Source organism: Callorhinus ursinus, unplaced genomic scaffold, assembly GCF_003265705.2.
Source record: "Callorhinus ursinus isolate GAN/ISIS: 27379988/994484 unplaced genomic scaffold, GSC_fseal_2.0 scaffold10, whole genome shotgun sequence".
Taxonomy (NCBI): domain Eukaryota; kingdom Metazoa; phylum Chordata; class Mammalia; order Carnivora; family Otariidae; genus Callorhinus; species Callorhinus ursinus.
The window spans coordinates 6113837-6127011 of NW_027397072.1; positions in this window are offsets into that span (position 1 = coordinate 6113837).

The following is a 13175-nucleotide window of genomic DNA, read 5'->3' on the forward strand; positions in this document are numbered from 1 at the left end:
TTTGTTTCTAAGTGCTGTACTAGGAAGCAGACATACAGCAGCAAACAGAGCCCGTCTGGTACCTGCCCTCACGGAAACTTACATTCCAGTGAGGAGCTAGACAACAGCCAGACATCCAACAATTACATACTTACAAACTGTAATAAGCTCTATGAGGGAAAGAGTAGGGTTTAATGAGAAATTAGTTAGGAAGACCAGGCTTTGGATGGGGTCACCCCAGAAGGCTGCACTAAGTCTGAGACACTTAGAGTGAGACCTGAAGGATAGGAGTGAGAGGAACAGTGTTCCAGGAGGATGGAATGGCACATGTGTGAGGATGATCTATTGCAAGGCATCACCCATACCATCCCTCTGCAATGGGAGGAGAAGCTGGGGACAGCTTTTATAATTAAGATATAACTTACATAGAGCAAAATTTACCCTTTCAGTGGAGAGTTTCCAAGTTTGGACAATTCAGCAAAATTAAGACAGAGTAGTCATATCCTAGTAGTCATATCCAGCAACCTTTTCCCTGTCTGGTCCAGGACAGAGTCGGCTAGTGAAAGAAACCCACATGTATCTGGTGGCAGAAGAGGAAGGACTCCTCAGTTTTCCAGAGGCAGTTGTACCGGACCTGGAAACAGCGGGTGGGATTCACAGAGCTTCTCCGCAGGTGTTTGGGACACACCTGCCTGTCTGTTACAGACAAAGGCAGTCGGCAGGAGCTTCCTCGGGTACTTTTGAGAACCACAGCATTTTCCAGTGAACCTCTGGTAACTACCACCTCTTATGTTTCAGGCCTAAGCTCCCATGTCTGTTCTCATCTTCCAGTTGAAGCTCTCTTGATCTTTTCTCCCAGAGTTCTCCCTATATTCACATAGGCCCTAAGGTCCATATATAGTCCCTTTATTCTCAGAGTAATTAGAATGGCTCTATTTTCCCATCTGAACCCACACTGATATGACGTGAGAAGGTCTTTTTCTTTTTCTTGAGGGGGAGGTAGAGGGGCAGAGGGAGAGGGAGAGAGAATCTCTAGCAGGCTCTACACCCAGCGTGAAGCTCAATGGAGGGGGGCGGGAGGGCTCAATCTCATGGCCCTGGATCAAACTCCAAACGGAAATCAAGAGTCAGATGCTTAACTGACCGAGCCACCCAGGTGCCCCATGACATGAGAAGGTCTTAAGGAAGAGAAGTCCTCAACACAGTCATTAAATGAATGCCAATAAAAAGCAAAACACTATTGCCTTAGAATATTATTCTGAGAAAATTCCATATTATATCAGGTCTACTAGTGCTGAAACATTTGGAAGTTGTGTGCACACATTTTCTTTTTCCACAAGCTTTTATTTTAGGAAGCAATGAAGATCCAACATGTCTGAAAAGTTCAGACATTGTTGGTCCTTCTCTGGTCTTTCCAAAGCACGTGAGAAGTTACATATACACATGAAATTTTGCTCCTCTATTGGTATTGCAATGGCTCTGGAATGAGTTCTGAGACCCATGGAGAGAAGGGTACTATGTCAAAGAAAACTGTTCCACTATTCCTAAAGCCCTTACCCAGCAGGATGTGGATTGTTTAGAAATTACAAATTAGCTTTCTATTAAAATACATATAATTATGTGATTAAATATGGGGAAGTAATGTCCTGCAAAACATTTCCAGTCTACTAATCCTAAGCAACTCAAAGCGTTTGTTTGAACAAAAAAAAGCGGTTCTCCTCTCTAGGGTGGTCTAGAACTATACGCTAGAGGATCTGCATTTGTTTTTGACCAACTGTAAATTTTACTCTTCTACAAGACTGAGTTTGCAAAGGTGGCAGACTTATGGGGATAAGACAGAGCACTGGTGATTCTATCTCTCATGAGAACTTGACTTAAACTTTGCTCAAGAGTGGGGCTCTGGTTTTGAATCTCAAAAAGGAGTAACCATAAGATATTTATTTCTGTTTTTATAATTAAGATATAACTTACATGGAGCAAAATTTACCCTTTCAGTGGAGAGTTTGCAAGTTTGGACAATTCAGCAAAATTAAGACAGAGAGTAGTCATATCCTACCCTACCTCCCAAATCTCCCCCAAAAAACACAAAAGAGTTTAAATAGCTGATCTGAAACATACAAATGTAAAGCCTTCTCTGGAAGAATGTACTCAGGCACTTTCCCCATGTCATCCAGGACTGTCTCCGGAGGTTTCTGATGAAGGAAGAGAATGGCATTCAGAATTCAAGCAGTAAGTCGGCCCAGCCCTGGAGTCAGACAGTCTAGGCTGAAAGCCTGATTCTGTTGGAATAGTCAGTGAAATCCACTAGAGCTTCTAACTCTGTTTTCTCTTCTGAAGAAAAGATGGGCACCAGTGTGGCTAACACACTGCGCAGCCAAGAGCAGGAAAAAGCAGCGTGGCGTGCAGCAAAGGGGAAAGTCTCTCAGACAAGAGGTGCTCAGTAAATGACCCAGGACAAATGGCGGGAGGAGTGGGGGCAGAGGAGGGGTGTGCCTGGCCCAAGAGAGAGGAGGACTATAGGAAAGAATCCCACTGCACAGACATGGAAACACTAAGAAGGACTGCTCCTCCCTCTGGCCCTTAACTCCTACACCATGTATTCGGTTATTTAAAAACCTTGTAAGGTGACTTCATTTTATTTAATCGTTTTTTCTCATTTCAATCTTGGGGGCTTTATTCTCCTCTTGCATTTGGTTTTCTTGGTATAATTACCTACTCTCTCTGAACTGCTTGTCCTTTCAAAGTGCTTACTTTGTGCTGTCACAGAAGTACACATTTTTGGCCAAAGTGATGGAATTTGCAGCCAAATGAAAAAGAATATGTGCAATTAATGAAAAAACGGCAATGGACTATAATTTACAGATTATTTGGCAGAAGCAAAACGAGAGAGACATGGCCCATTTTGTTCCCAGCCTTGGTTCCTGTAAAGTATTCTTTCAATTTTATGCAAATAATGTATCCGAGAAAGGAAAACTAGGGATTATAAGTGTGGGAGCATTTCACAATGCCCTTCCACTCACAGGAACAAATATTTAATGGTCTGCAACGAGATCTCTGCCATGCCTATTTCATACCCCCAAATGGTGCCATATTGAACTAATTCCTCCATAATCACTCTGTCACAAACATAATTTTCCATGTAATTAAAAAGATTTACGCAACATCTTCAAATATGTTACACAAACTAAACAAGTAATTTGATATTAGGATAAACTTTCAAGGAATTTGGAGTTTAGGGTCATTTGACACCCACTGAGTTTGGTAGAAGAAAGATATACAAGCTCTTCCAGAGCCTCTGAAAATACATCCTGCCATGTGCAAAATCGAATGTGGCTTGCTGTGTCCTGGTCCCAGGGAGTAAGTTAGTGAGAAAAAGAAGTCAAATATCCTATGAAATGAAGGAAAGAGACAAAAATTTTTTTATAATTAATTTTATGTGTGAACTTGACTAGGTGAAGGAATGGCCGGATAGCTGGTGAAACATTCTTTCTGGGTGTGTCTGTGAAGGTGTCTCTGGAAGAAATTAGCATTTGAATCACTGAATTGAGTTAAAAAAAAAAAAAAATCACCCTCACCAATGTGCATCATCTAATCTTTTGAGGGCCTAAATGGAAAAAAAAAGGGAGAGCAAAGGAGAATTTGCTTTCTGCTTGACCTGGGACATCCATCTTCTGCCCTCGAACAATGGCACTCCTGATTCTCAGCCTTTTGGACTCAGACCAGGACATACACAATTGGTCCCTAGATTCCCATGCCTTCGGACGGGGACTGAATTACATGACTGGCTTTCCTGGGTTCCCAGCTTGCAGATGGCAGATCATGGGACTTCTCAGCCTCTATAACAGCATGAGCCAATTCCCATAATAAATTATCTATCTATCTATCTATCTCTCTATCATCTATCTCTGATTGATTCTGATTCTCTGAAGAACTCTGACTAAAATTATTCTGGAATAATTCTGAATGATTTCAATCTCTGCTCGATTGCTTATAGTTGTGTAGTGTAGTGCAAGTCACTGAACCATCAGGACCTCACCTCCCTGGTCTGTAAATAAACCCCACAGGTGCCCATCAAATCTGCCACCGGGGGCACAGGCAGGGCCAGATCACCCAACACCATGATAACACTTACACTGTATTCTAAACACATTGGGAAACCATTAAAGTTTTAATCAGAGGGGTAATGTCACCTCACTATATTCTCAAAGTCAGCTAGGGTCAGTTAGGGCTTTTCAGCTACAAACAAAACAATTCTGGCAAAACAAAGTAAAGGAATTTGAGATGATAAAATCTCTGAACAAAGAGCTCTTAGAAAGGCTGGGTACCAATCACTCCGGACATCTAAACAGCAGGAAGAAATCCATCACCAGCTTCAAATGTTCCCAGCTCTTGCTGTCCTTGCTCTAGATTCCAGCTCCCAAGTCAGCATCCGACTGTCCAGCTTAGATCACCTGCTCTACCCATGGAAGAGGGAGAGGGAGGGCTCCCCCATCAACAGCCCCCCTGAGGCTGATGCAGCAGAGGAGAGAGTTCTCAAAGGATAGCTAAGGTGTCATTGCCCAAGTCAGGGGTTTTGATTTTTGGAGGGCAGAAACAGCACTGATGGCCATCACATTTTATAGATTTGGGGAGCATGGGGTGGAGGGAATTGGCAGTGGAAAGGGAGCGATCTGTTGGAAGACTGCTTCAGAGACCCAGGCAGGAGCTAAAGGTGACCTGGACTAAATGATGGCGGCGGACGTAAAGACATGAGAGCAGATCTGAAACACAATTTAGAAGTAGAACCAGCAGGTCTTACCGACGGGCTGCAGATGGCAGTTGAAAAGGGGTAAGAATAAAGTCCGATGTCAGTGTTTCTGGTTGAAGATGGTAATCAATGGACTCAGTTGTCTGTGATTCGCCTTTATTCTATTGCTAGTACTGCTTTTAATAAAGGAAAGAATATGTGCATATGGCATATAACATTTTGAGCTTAATATATTCATATAGGGAACACAGATATGCAATATGCATATGGGCCACAGCATCTGCAAATCTATTTTAATAAGCACTTTTATTAAGCTTAAAAATAAGTTTTCCTATTTTTTTAATTTGATGAACATATTTTAAATTATTTCTTGATTCCATGGAGCATTTTTTTACTTATAAATATTTTGAGGTCTTCTTTTCTTTCTTTCTTTCTTTTTTTTTTTAATTGAGTCCTAATCCAAGTTTCACTTGGCACCAGCCCCACACGAGATACCACGAGACACTCCCCTGAGTAAAACAACATGCTCATCGCACAGCATGAGGGAATTATGATGGAAGGAGGGAGCAAAGTGCACAATTGATTTCAAGACTAAAAATATCATCTCAAATTCTAGGATATTGGTTCACTCCTCTTCGAGACTATTAGAATGGGAGTTTCAAAAGTTCAAACACTATTTTGGTTGGAAGCCTGAAGTTCTTCGAAATAACAGCAAGCAGCTGCTTCTCTCTGTCTCCCTCTCTCCAGCTATAAATGCAGGGCACTTGTAGAAATTTTTGAGTCAGCCACAGAGGGTGTGAGCATTTACTGACTTTTTAATTTTTCCTCTGTGGTTCATCTTTCTCTATAAGGCAGAGGTAGAGTGTTAACAGACCCAGTGAAAATCAAGTTTCATTTATCCACAGAAAGGGGAGAGCTTAGCAACTTTACTGTCTGGTTTTGAAGGCTCGGATTCCTATTGAAATAGACAAGCAACCCCTCTATACTCCATCATTATTACCCTGGATCACTCTCTGGGTGATCACTTGCGGTTACTCAGGAATCAGTGTGGCAAGGGAGAGAAGCAAGGGCTTGGAGTCTGTGTGACCTGAAATCTTACCCTGGCTGTGACAGTGACTAGGTGGGTTACTCAGATGCGATCTCTAGGTCTCTAAGATTGTTTCTTTATATGAGACAAGGAAGCTGATGACGCAACCTCAGAGGTTTACGATGCAAATGAATGCAGCCATCTTTGTGAGAGCATCTCTGGTGCCACATAACACCTGGTATGGGCAGGACAAAACAAACAGTTTCCTTATTCTGTTCCCCATGATTATCATGACAATGTTTCCTGTGTGTGAGAAGTAGTAGAATGTGTAGGCACACCTTGGTATACATGTTTGCCTTTAGTCAAGAATGCTGATCATTTTCTCTTCAGGCCTTTCATGCTACAGCTGAGAGGGAGTTGTATCATCTCAGGAAGCTGCAGTGGTCCTTGGGAGCAAGCTACTGTGGAGCGAACACATCACAGGGAATCCCTGCCTAATCTTCACAGTCGGCCTTGCTTCCACCATTTTGTTTGTGCTATACACATAGGCATTCCCCACTTCGAAGATGACTCTTACTGGGTTAATCTTGAATGACTTGGCCTTTATCCTGCCCAAAGCATCCTTCCAATTCACAGGTAGAGTTTGCTGCCAACAAGGATAAGGAAGGCCTTCTCTTGAGCTGTGTTTAGGTACCCAAAGCCTTTGGTAGGATGTGTGAAATTTGGTTTATTAAGCTTCTTCCAGGGGCTGCCTCAGTAAGCCACTGGGTCTCTTGAATATCCTGAGGGATCTAACTACTCTCTTTCAAAGAGCAGAGGAAGAAGGTTACCTGGCTCCTTCTCTCAGATCACAGAGAGCAAACTAACTTGCAGTCATGGCCACTCTCCTGTTAACAACATAGTATAGAGTTTTCTCTTGAGATACAATATAGGAAGGCTGTTAGGAACACAGACTTGGAGCCAGACAACCAGGTTTGAAGCATGATTTCACCACTTACTGTGTGACCTCAGGGAAATTTCTTGACCTCATCTGTATATGAGATAATAAGAGAACCTACCTCATATGATTGTTGTGAGGATCAAATAAGTTCATGAATAGAAGCTACTTAGAATAGTGACAAAGGTCAATTACGCATTAACTATTGCTGTAGTTTTTAAAAAAATATTTCAGGGAAAACCTCAGATACAAACAGGAATAGACTGTAGCTTTTGTTTCTTATACAGTTGATGTGAATGTTTTTGTTAAGAAACTTATTAAGAAGAAAATTGTAATGACATGGGGGAAATGCTGTCAGAAAAAAAGTTTAAGGAGAATGCAACCCAAATTCTTTAATTTTCCCTATTACCATGAAAATAGTGGAAACCAATTGTGCTCTTACAAGTTAGCATTTTAAAGAAACAATTGTCTAGGCGAACCCTGTGAAAGCTGGCTGTGCAGATTTCACAGTGTGAGATGAAGCTACTCTCGGACACTGTCCACTGCGTGAGATGATGAGCCCTGCACATTTCCATGACCCTGCCCCCAATTACCTCCTCGCCCACCATCAGATTCCAGTTGGACACAGACTTCACAGAGAAACCCGCCGCCATCACAGCTGAGCACTGCATGAGACTCAGAGGCATGGGCGGTGTCTAATAATGTGAGCAACTTTTCTAGCCATATTCATAGGAACAAAGCAAAACTAAAAGGAAACCAAAACAGAAAAATAAGATCAAGAATCCAGTCACTGAAGGTCTGTAGGGGCTGTAATGCCAACGAAGTCACGTGATCTCAGTTTCCTCTCGGGCTCTTCAAACTCCTAATGAGCCTCCCCCTAAATCAAACCACTGGCAGATCCCTTTAGACTCATTCACTCCTGTATGTCTCTGTGCCTTGTGTCAGTTCTTTATTTACTTGTTCTTAGGTTACTCCATATCAAGCATGGGCAACACAGAGGGTGACAACATATGTAGAGCCTCTTCATTCCTACAGTTAATGGGGATATTACTTGGACAATGACAATAAGGTGTGAGATGGGTCATCTTAGGAGACACAGTCATGGAGGGATCTAGCCCATTCTTGGCTTCCCCAAATAAGGGAAACTTAGCAAAAGCACTACTGTGGTCCGATCTAGAGGTGGGTAGCAGTCAGCCAGATGACCAGAAAGAAGGAACAGCATCTGTGAAGTCCTAGAAGATAGGTAAGAGTCAACCAGGTGGCCAGGAGGAAGAAACAGCACCTGTGAAGTCTTGGAGGTGAGACAGAACAGAGTAGCTCTGAGAAAAAGCAGTGTGGCTAAACCACAAAGTTATGAATGAGGAAGAGGGGAAAGATGGGGCAAGAGAAATAGGTAGTGGCTAAGAAATTAAGAGAGGTAGATGGGCGTGTGCGTGTGTGTTTGTGAAAGGAGATTTACATGCATGTCAAGGGATGTGTTTACGTATATGTGTTTACGTATATATGTATATATTATTTTTGAAATGTTTTTTGAGAGTCAGATTCCCCCTCTGTAGCAGTCTTACAGTGTCATCAGGCTTGAATTAATAAGGAAGACATGATATAGGGAGGGGGACACATTCTGACCCATTATTTAAAGAAGTCTATGGGAAGACAGAAGGAAACTAAATCAGTGAGGTCAGACTTCAGGTTCTTCATCCACCAGCCCAGACAGAGTTGCATCCTGGGAGGTAGGGTTGGCTTTAGGAATATCTAGATAAGCAGAGAGTAGCATAAAGTCGCCTGGGGTAGTGGCCCACTTGTCAAACTGAGATCATGGTAAGGGCAGATTTCAGGCCTTCAGGGGAACCCCTGCCTTTGACTTGGCATCATCCCCAACAGAAGAAATGATGCACAGGAGCTGGTTGCAAGGGACAAATGGATGAGCCTGACCCAGAGTTTCTGTCCCCTGTGGCCACACATAGCATGGACAACATCCTTGAGGTCTCAGTGTACCCAACAAATAAATGCAAAAGTGCTGAAAAGGTGGTAGGACATAAGAGGATTCTAGTAAGAGCTGGGTAGGAAAATATGTGGTGGTTCTGGGCCAGACTAAAAGTGGGTCTACTTCTGTAGTAAGTGCCAGAAAATTACTTAAAAGCCCAAATAGTGCCAGTGGTCACCAGTTCAGAGAACAAACCCAAAAAGCCCAGAGTAGGGAGGGACCAGTGAAGATCCGAATGAGGCTCTGTGGATGCAAAGCTCTCTCCTTCCCAGCCCCCATGATAACAAGTAGGTGCCCTCACTCATCCTAAATGCCATCTTAGGGAGAAGACTGAAAGGGCATCTTGGAAAATCTGAGCATTTACAAGACTCTACAAGATCTAAAAGTAGCCCTGAAAGGAGCAATGAGAAAGAGCTGAGTTTTGTTAATAGCCAACATTTCAACTGCAAGTTATGTGTCTGGACTAGAAGAGGCTGCAGGCTCATCAACTGGCAAGCCTTTAAGTCTTCTTGCCACCCAGAAGGGTGAAGGCTCATGAGAAAGCTTGTATAAACTGTAGAAAATCAAATAGCTGTATTTTATTCACAAGTGTGACTCTAGAATATGTGAGATTTTCAATCCTCAAACTGAAGCCATGTTACAAGTTGAGTTCTATCCTGTCACCCACCAATTGGGAAGCCATGGATGGATAACATAATCAGATGTACGTTTTAGCAGAATTGCTGTGATTCTCATTACATTATAAAATGCCATTAATGAGATACCAAGAAAGCGTATCACATTGTCAGCTGAGTATCAATATGAGTGAAGCCAAAAATTCCCTTTAATGTTGTCTCTTTAGGAGACTTTATTGCAAGCATCTTTCCTGCCCTATAGGAGCTACGAGCCAGTAGCAGTAGGAGGGGGTTTTCAGCAGCTGCCAAACATGACATTTCTGGACAGGCTGTCTCACCCTCAGCAGGGGACATCTGGAGAACAGCCTTTCATCTGTTGGCCTCTGCACGTCTGGCTACCTGCAAGGGGCTGGAGCCCAAGGCGTGTGTGTGGCTGGAGCCTGGCTCTTGTGCCCAGCTGGGCTCCAGCACACTAGGCAGAGAGTGACGTTTCCTTGCTTCCAGCAGCAACATCTGTTCTGGGACGCCATTGTCCAGTCCTCTCTGAGATGTACTTATGGCTCCAGCCAGCCTGGAGGGATGGTCTAATCAATGACAACCACTACAGTCTGACAGGTGCGGGTCCCCCAGTGGATCACCTCCTATGGCTGGAGACCAAAGCATTGCAGGAGAAAAGGCTGCCTGTCATGAGCTTGCCACCTGGCTCAGGGGTATGTGCCATCAAAAGGAAATGACTGTGTTATTTATTAATTCCACTAGAGCAGACTTTTGCACAGTGGGTGTCCTTTCACCCCAGGGGATGTATGCTCAGGATTATTGAACTTGTGGCACTGAGCGAGCAACAATGCACTCTTACCCTCACAAATAGCCAAAACATGGCCAAGCTCTCAGGTTATGATGGTCTCCTGCTCTTTTGCTTGAGGATACCTATGTCAAATCAGGTAAAATACTGAAATAATTGTTGGTCATGTGGAAAAGTTAAACTGGTAAAATAAATGAGGTGGGGGAACAGATTACCATCTTGTCTATCAACTCATAAGCCCTTAAGGTTTGTCCTGTGATCTAAGATGATATGGGGGATGTCTGTATACATGGGCATATCCACATGTGTTTTGTAAATGCACAAGACCTAAAAGAATGTACCATGTACTGTTCACAGAGGTGAACCCTAGGGAGACAAGGAAAAAGACAGTTGATGATGGTGGTTCTTCATATTCAATACTGTGTATTGAAAAATGACTGAATAGATGATTTCATGGATTCTTGGCTCATTATGAATAAGATAATGAAAAAAAGTTATGGTTAATCTGTGGCAACTGTGTTGAATATCTACCCCTTCTCATCAGTTTGGAGGTTCAATAAGAAAGAATGCTCGTGGAGCCCAGATTTGGGTGACTTCTGCTCTACCACTAGTAGGTAGTGTGTAGACTTAAAGCCTCACTTCCCTCTTTTGTAAGATGGAGATAAAAAGTGCCCTTCACAGATTTGTTATAATGAGTGAAATAATACTGCTCCAGCCTCTGGCACCAAAGACTGTCCCAGTCAAGGTCTCTGCAAACCACCAGTGCCCCTCTGTGTCCCCACCATGGCATGCACACCACCATTTCAGCTCCTCACATAATTGCATCCAATCTTGTTCATGCTGATCATTCCACTAATTTCTGAATTCTACAAAGGTAGAAAGGAAGGAGCTCTTTCTTCCCTCTGTATCCAAAGAACCCAACTCAGTGATGGGTACATATTTATTGGCAAATAAGCAATGAAGATTATGTGAATATGTCAACGAATGATTAAAAGAGTGAGCAAATAAACATGTGAATTGATAAAAAATTCAGTTTATATATTTAAAAGATCGCTGTCCTTTAAAAGCATGTTTTCTATTTACGGAAGATGAATTCTTGACATTATTGGAGGTCGCCAGTTTTTAAAATAAAAAACAAATTGATGATCATGATGATGCTCACGATGATGATAGCTGCTAACAATTACTGAACACATACTATGAGCCAAGAAATGTTCCAAGAGCTTTCCATGGCTAAGTCATTCAATCCTACCCACCTTTCCATTAAGAAAGTATTCTAATTGTCCTTCTTTTACAAAGGAGGAAACGGAGACACAGAAAGATCAGGTGTATTGTTCAAGGTTTCTCAAGTGACAGAGCCAAGCAGTTTGGCTTCAATCTTCAAGCCCTTGCTACTAGATTATAGTGCTTCTCAATTCATGGTACCCTTCTCTGTATAGCCCCTATGGGTAAGAAGAGATGAGCTGGAATCTGGCCTGAGTAGATGAGTTAATCCCTTCACCTTGACAACAGTTCCGAATTTAGGAGCTGATCAGAGATAGGTCTCAACCAGGATGGTCTAAGGAGACCCCTCAGAGTCCACGACTGAATGAGTCTTGAGACATGTGGCTCAATATTAACACAGGCCCAGAGCTGGTGGGTTATCCAGTCCCTTTTCCTCTGAGGTGTGGGACAAACCTGTCTCCAGTCAGGAGGCCCAGGCAGCACTATCACTCACTCACGCCAGGCTTTTCTGGTTTCTTTGCAAACAGCAGAGTTCAGCTGAACAAAGCAATTCTGTCATAAATCTTGCTAATTCAGATTGGGTAGGGCATTAGTCATTAAGCACTGGTAAATGACCAATTTTCTATCACAGCTGTTTTGCAGCTATATTTGAATGCAGAACACAGGCTTTCAGGCCCACGTAGCAATAAAATTTGCAGTTTCTGGTGGTAATATTCACTTTGCCATCAGACCCCCTTAATGACCAATTTGGACAGAGATCATTGGCAACTTCTGGTTCCTCCCTGGACAACTAAGGCAAAGCAATTGCCATTTAATTTCAGGGAATGACTTTTTCAACTCAAGTAAAGTTCCATCCTCCTGCACGCTAACTTGGAAGCAAAAGTAGGCATTTTTGCAAGCTGCCATTTTCCCCCTAGTGCCAGGTATGAAATGATTGGGAAACATCAAGGCAGCTTGTAAAAAGGAAAAGGTGGCAATCTGGAGGATGAAGACAGAAATGAATAAAATTACCAGACGTTCAGAATGTTAATAAAAAGATTCCTATTTTGACCTGCATGTTATTTGATGGGAGAAAGGAAAAAAAAAAAGGTGCATTCTTTGAGGACTGGAATGAAATTATCCACATTAAGAAGGAAAAGCTGCCTTATAGTTGGAGACTTAGAAGGCCAGTAAACACGATTGTACCTTTTGCTGCTCTCCCCTCTCCGCTGGACCTACTTTGTAAGAAGTCACTAAATCAACCTGAGACCCATGTTGGGAGAAAGAATTTTCTAACAAACTGAATTCATTAAGCAACATTTGTTTTCCCATGAGATGAAACACTGCACAGTGGTTAATGATGGAACTGAACCAGTGGTTCTCAACCTGGGGAATTTTTGCCCCCATAGGACATTTGGCAATGTCTAGAGATGTTTCTGCTTATCACAACTGAGGAGGGGGGCAAGGTGCCACTGACATCCAGTGAGTAGAGATCGAGGACACTGTTAAACATCCCAAATGTACAGGACAACCGCCATACCCACAAAGAATGATCCAGCCCAAAATATTCATGGTGCTAAGTAGAAAAGCCCTGAATGAGATAAATCTGGTTTATATGCTAGCTTCACCACATATGAGATATATGACTTGGGGGAACATTCCTTAATCTTGCTCAGTCTCAGTTTTCTTATGCCTGAAATGGGAAGTGTTAGTGAAATTCCCTCATTAGAATCATTGTGAAGGATAGAAGGGGTGATGAAAGTCAAGGGCTTACTACAATTCCCAGACACCTATAAACACCTTGCACATGAGAGGTACTTTAAATATATCCGTTGAACAAGATAGTCAGACTTATCCCACCAAGCTAATGCAATTCTAGCAT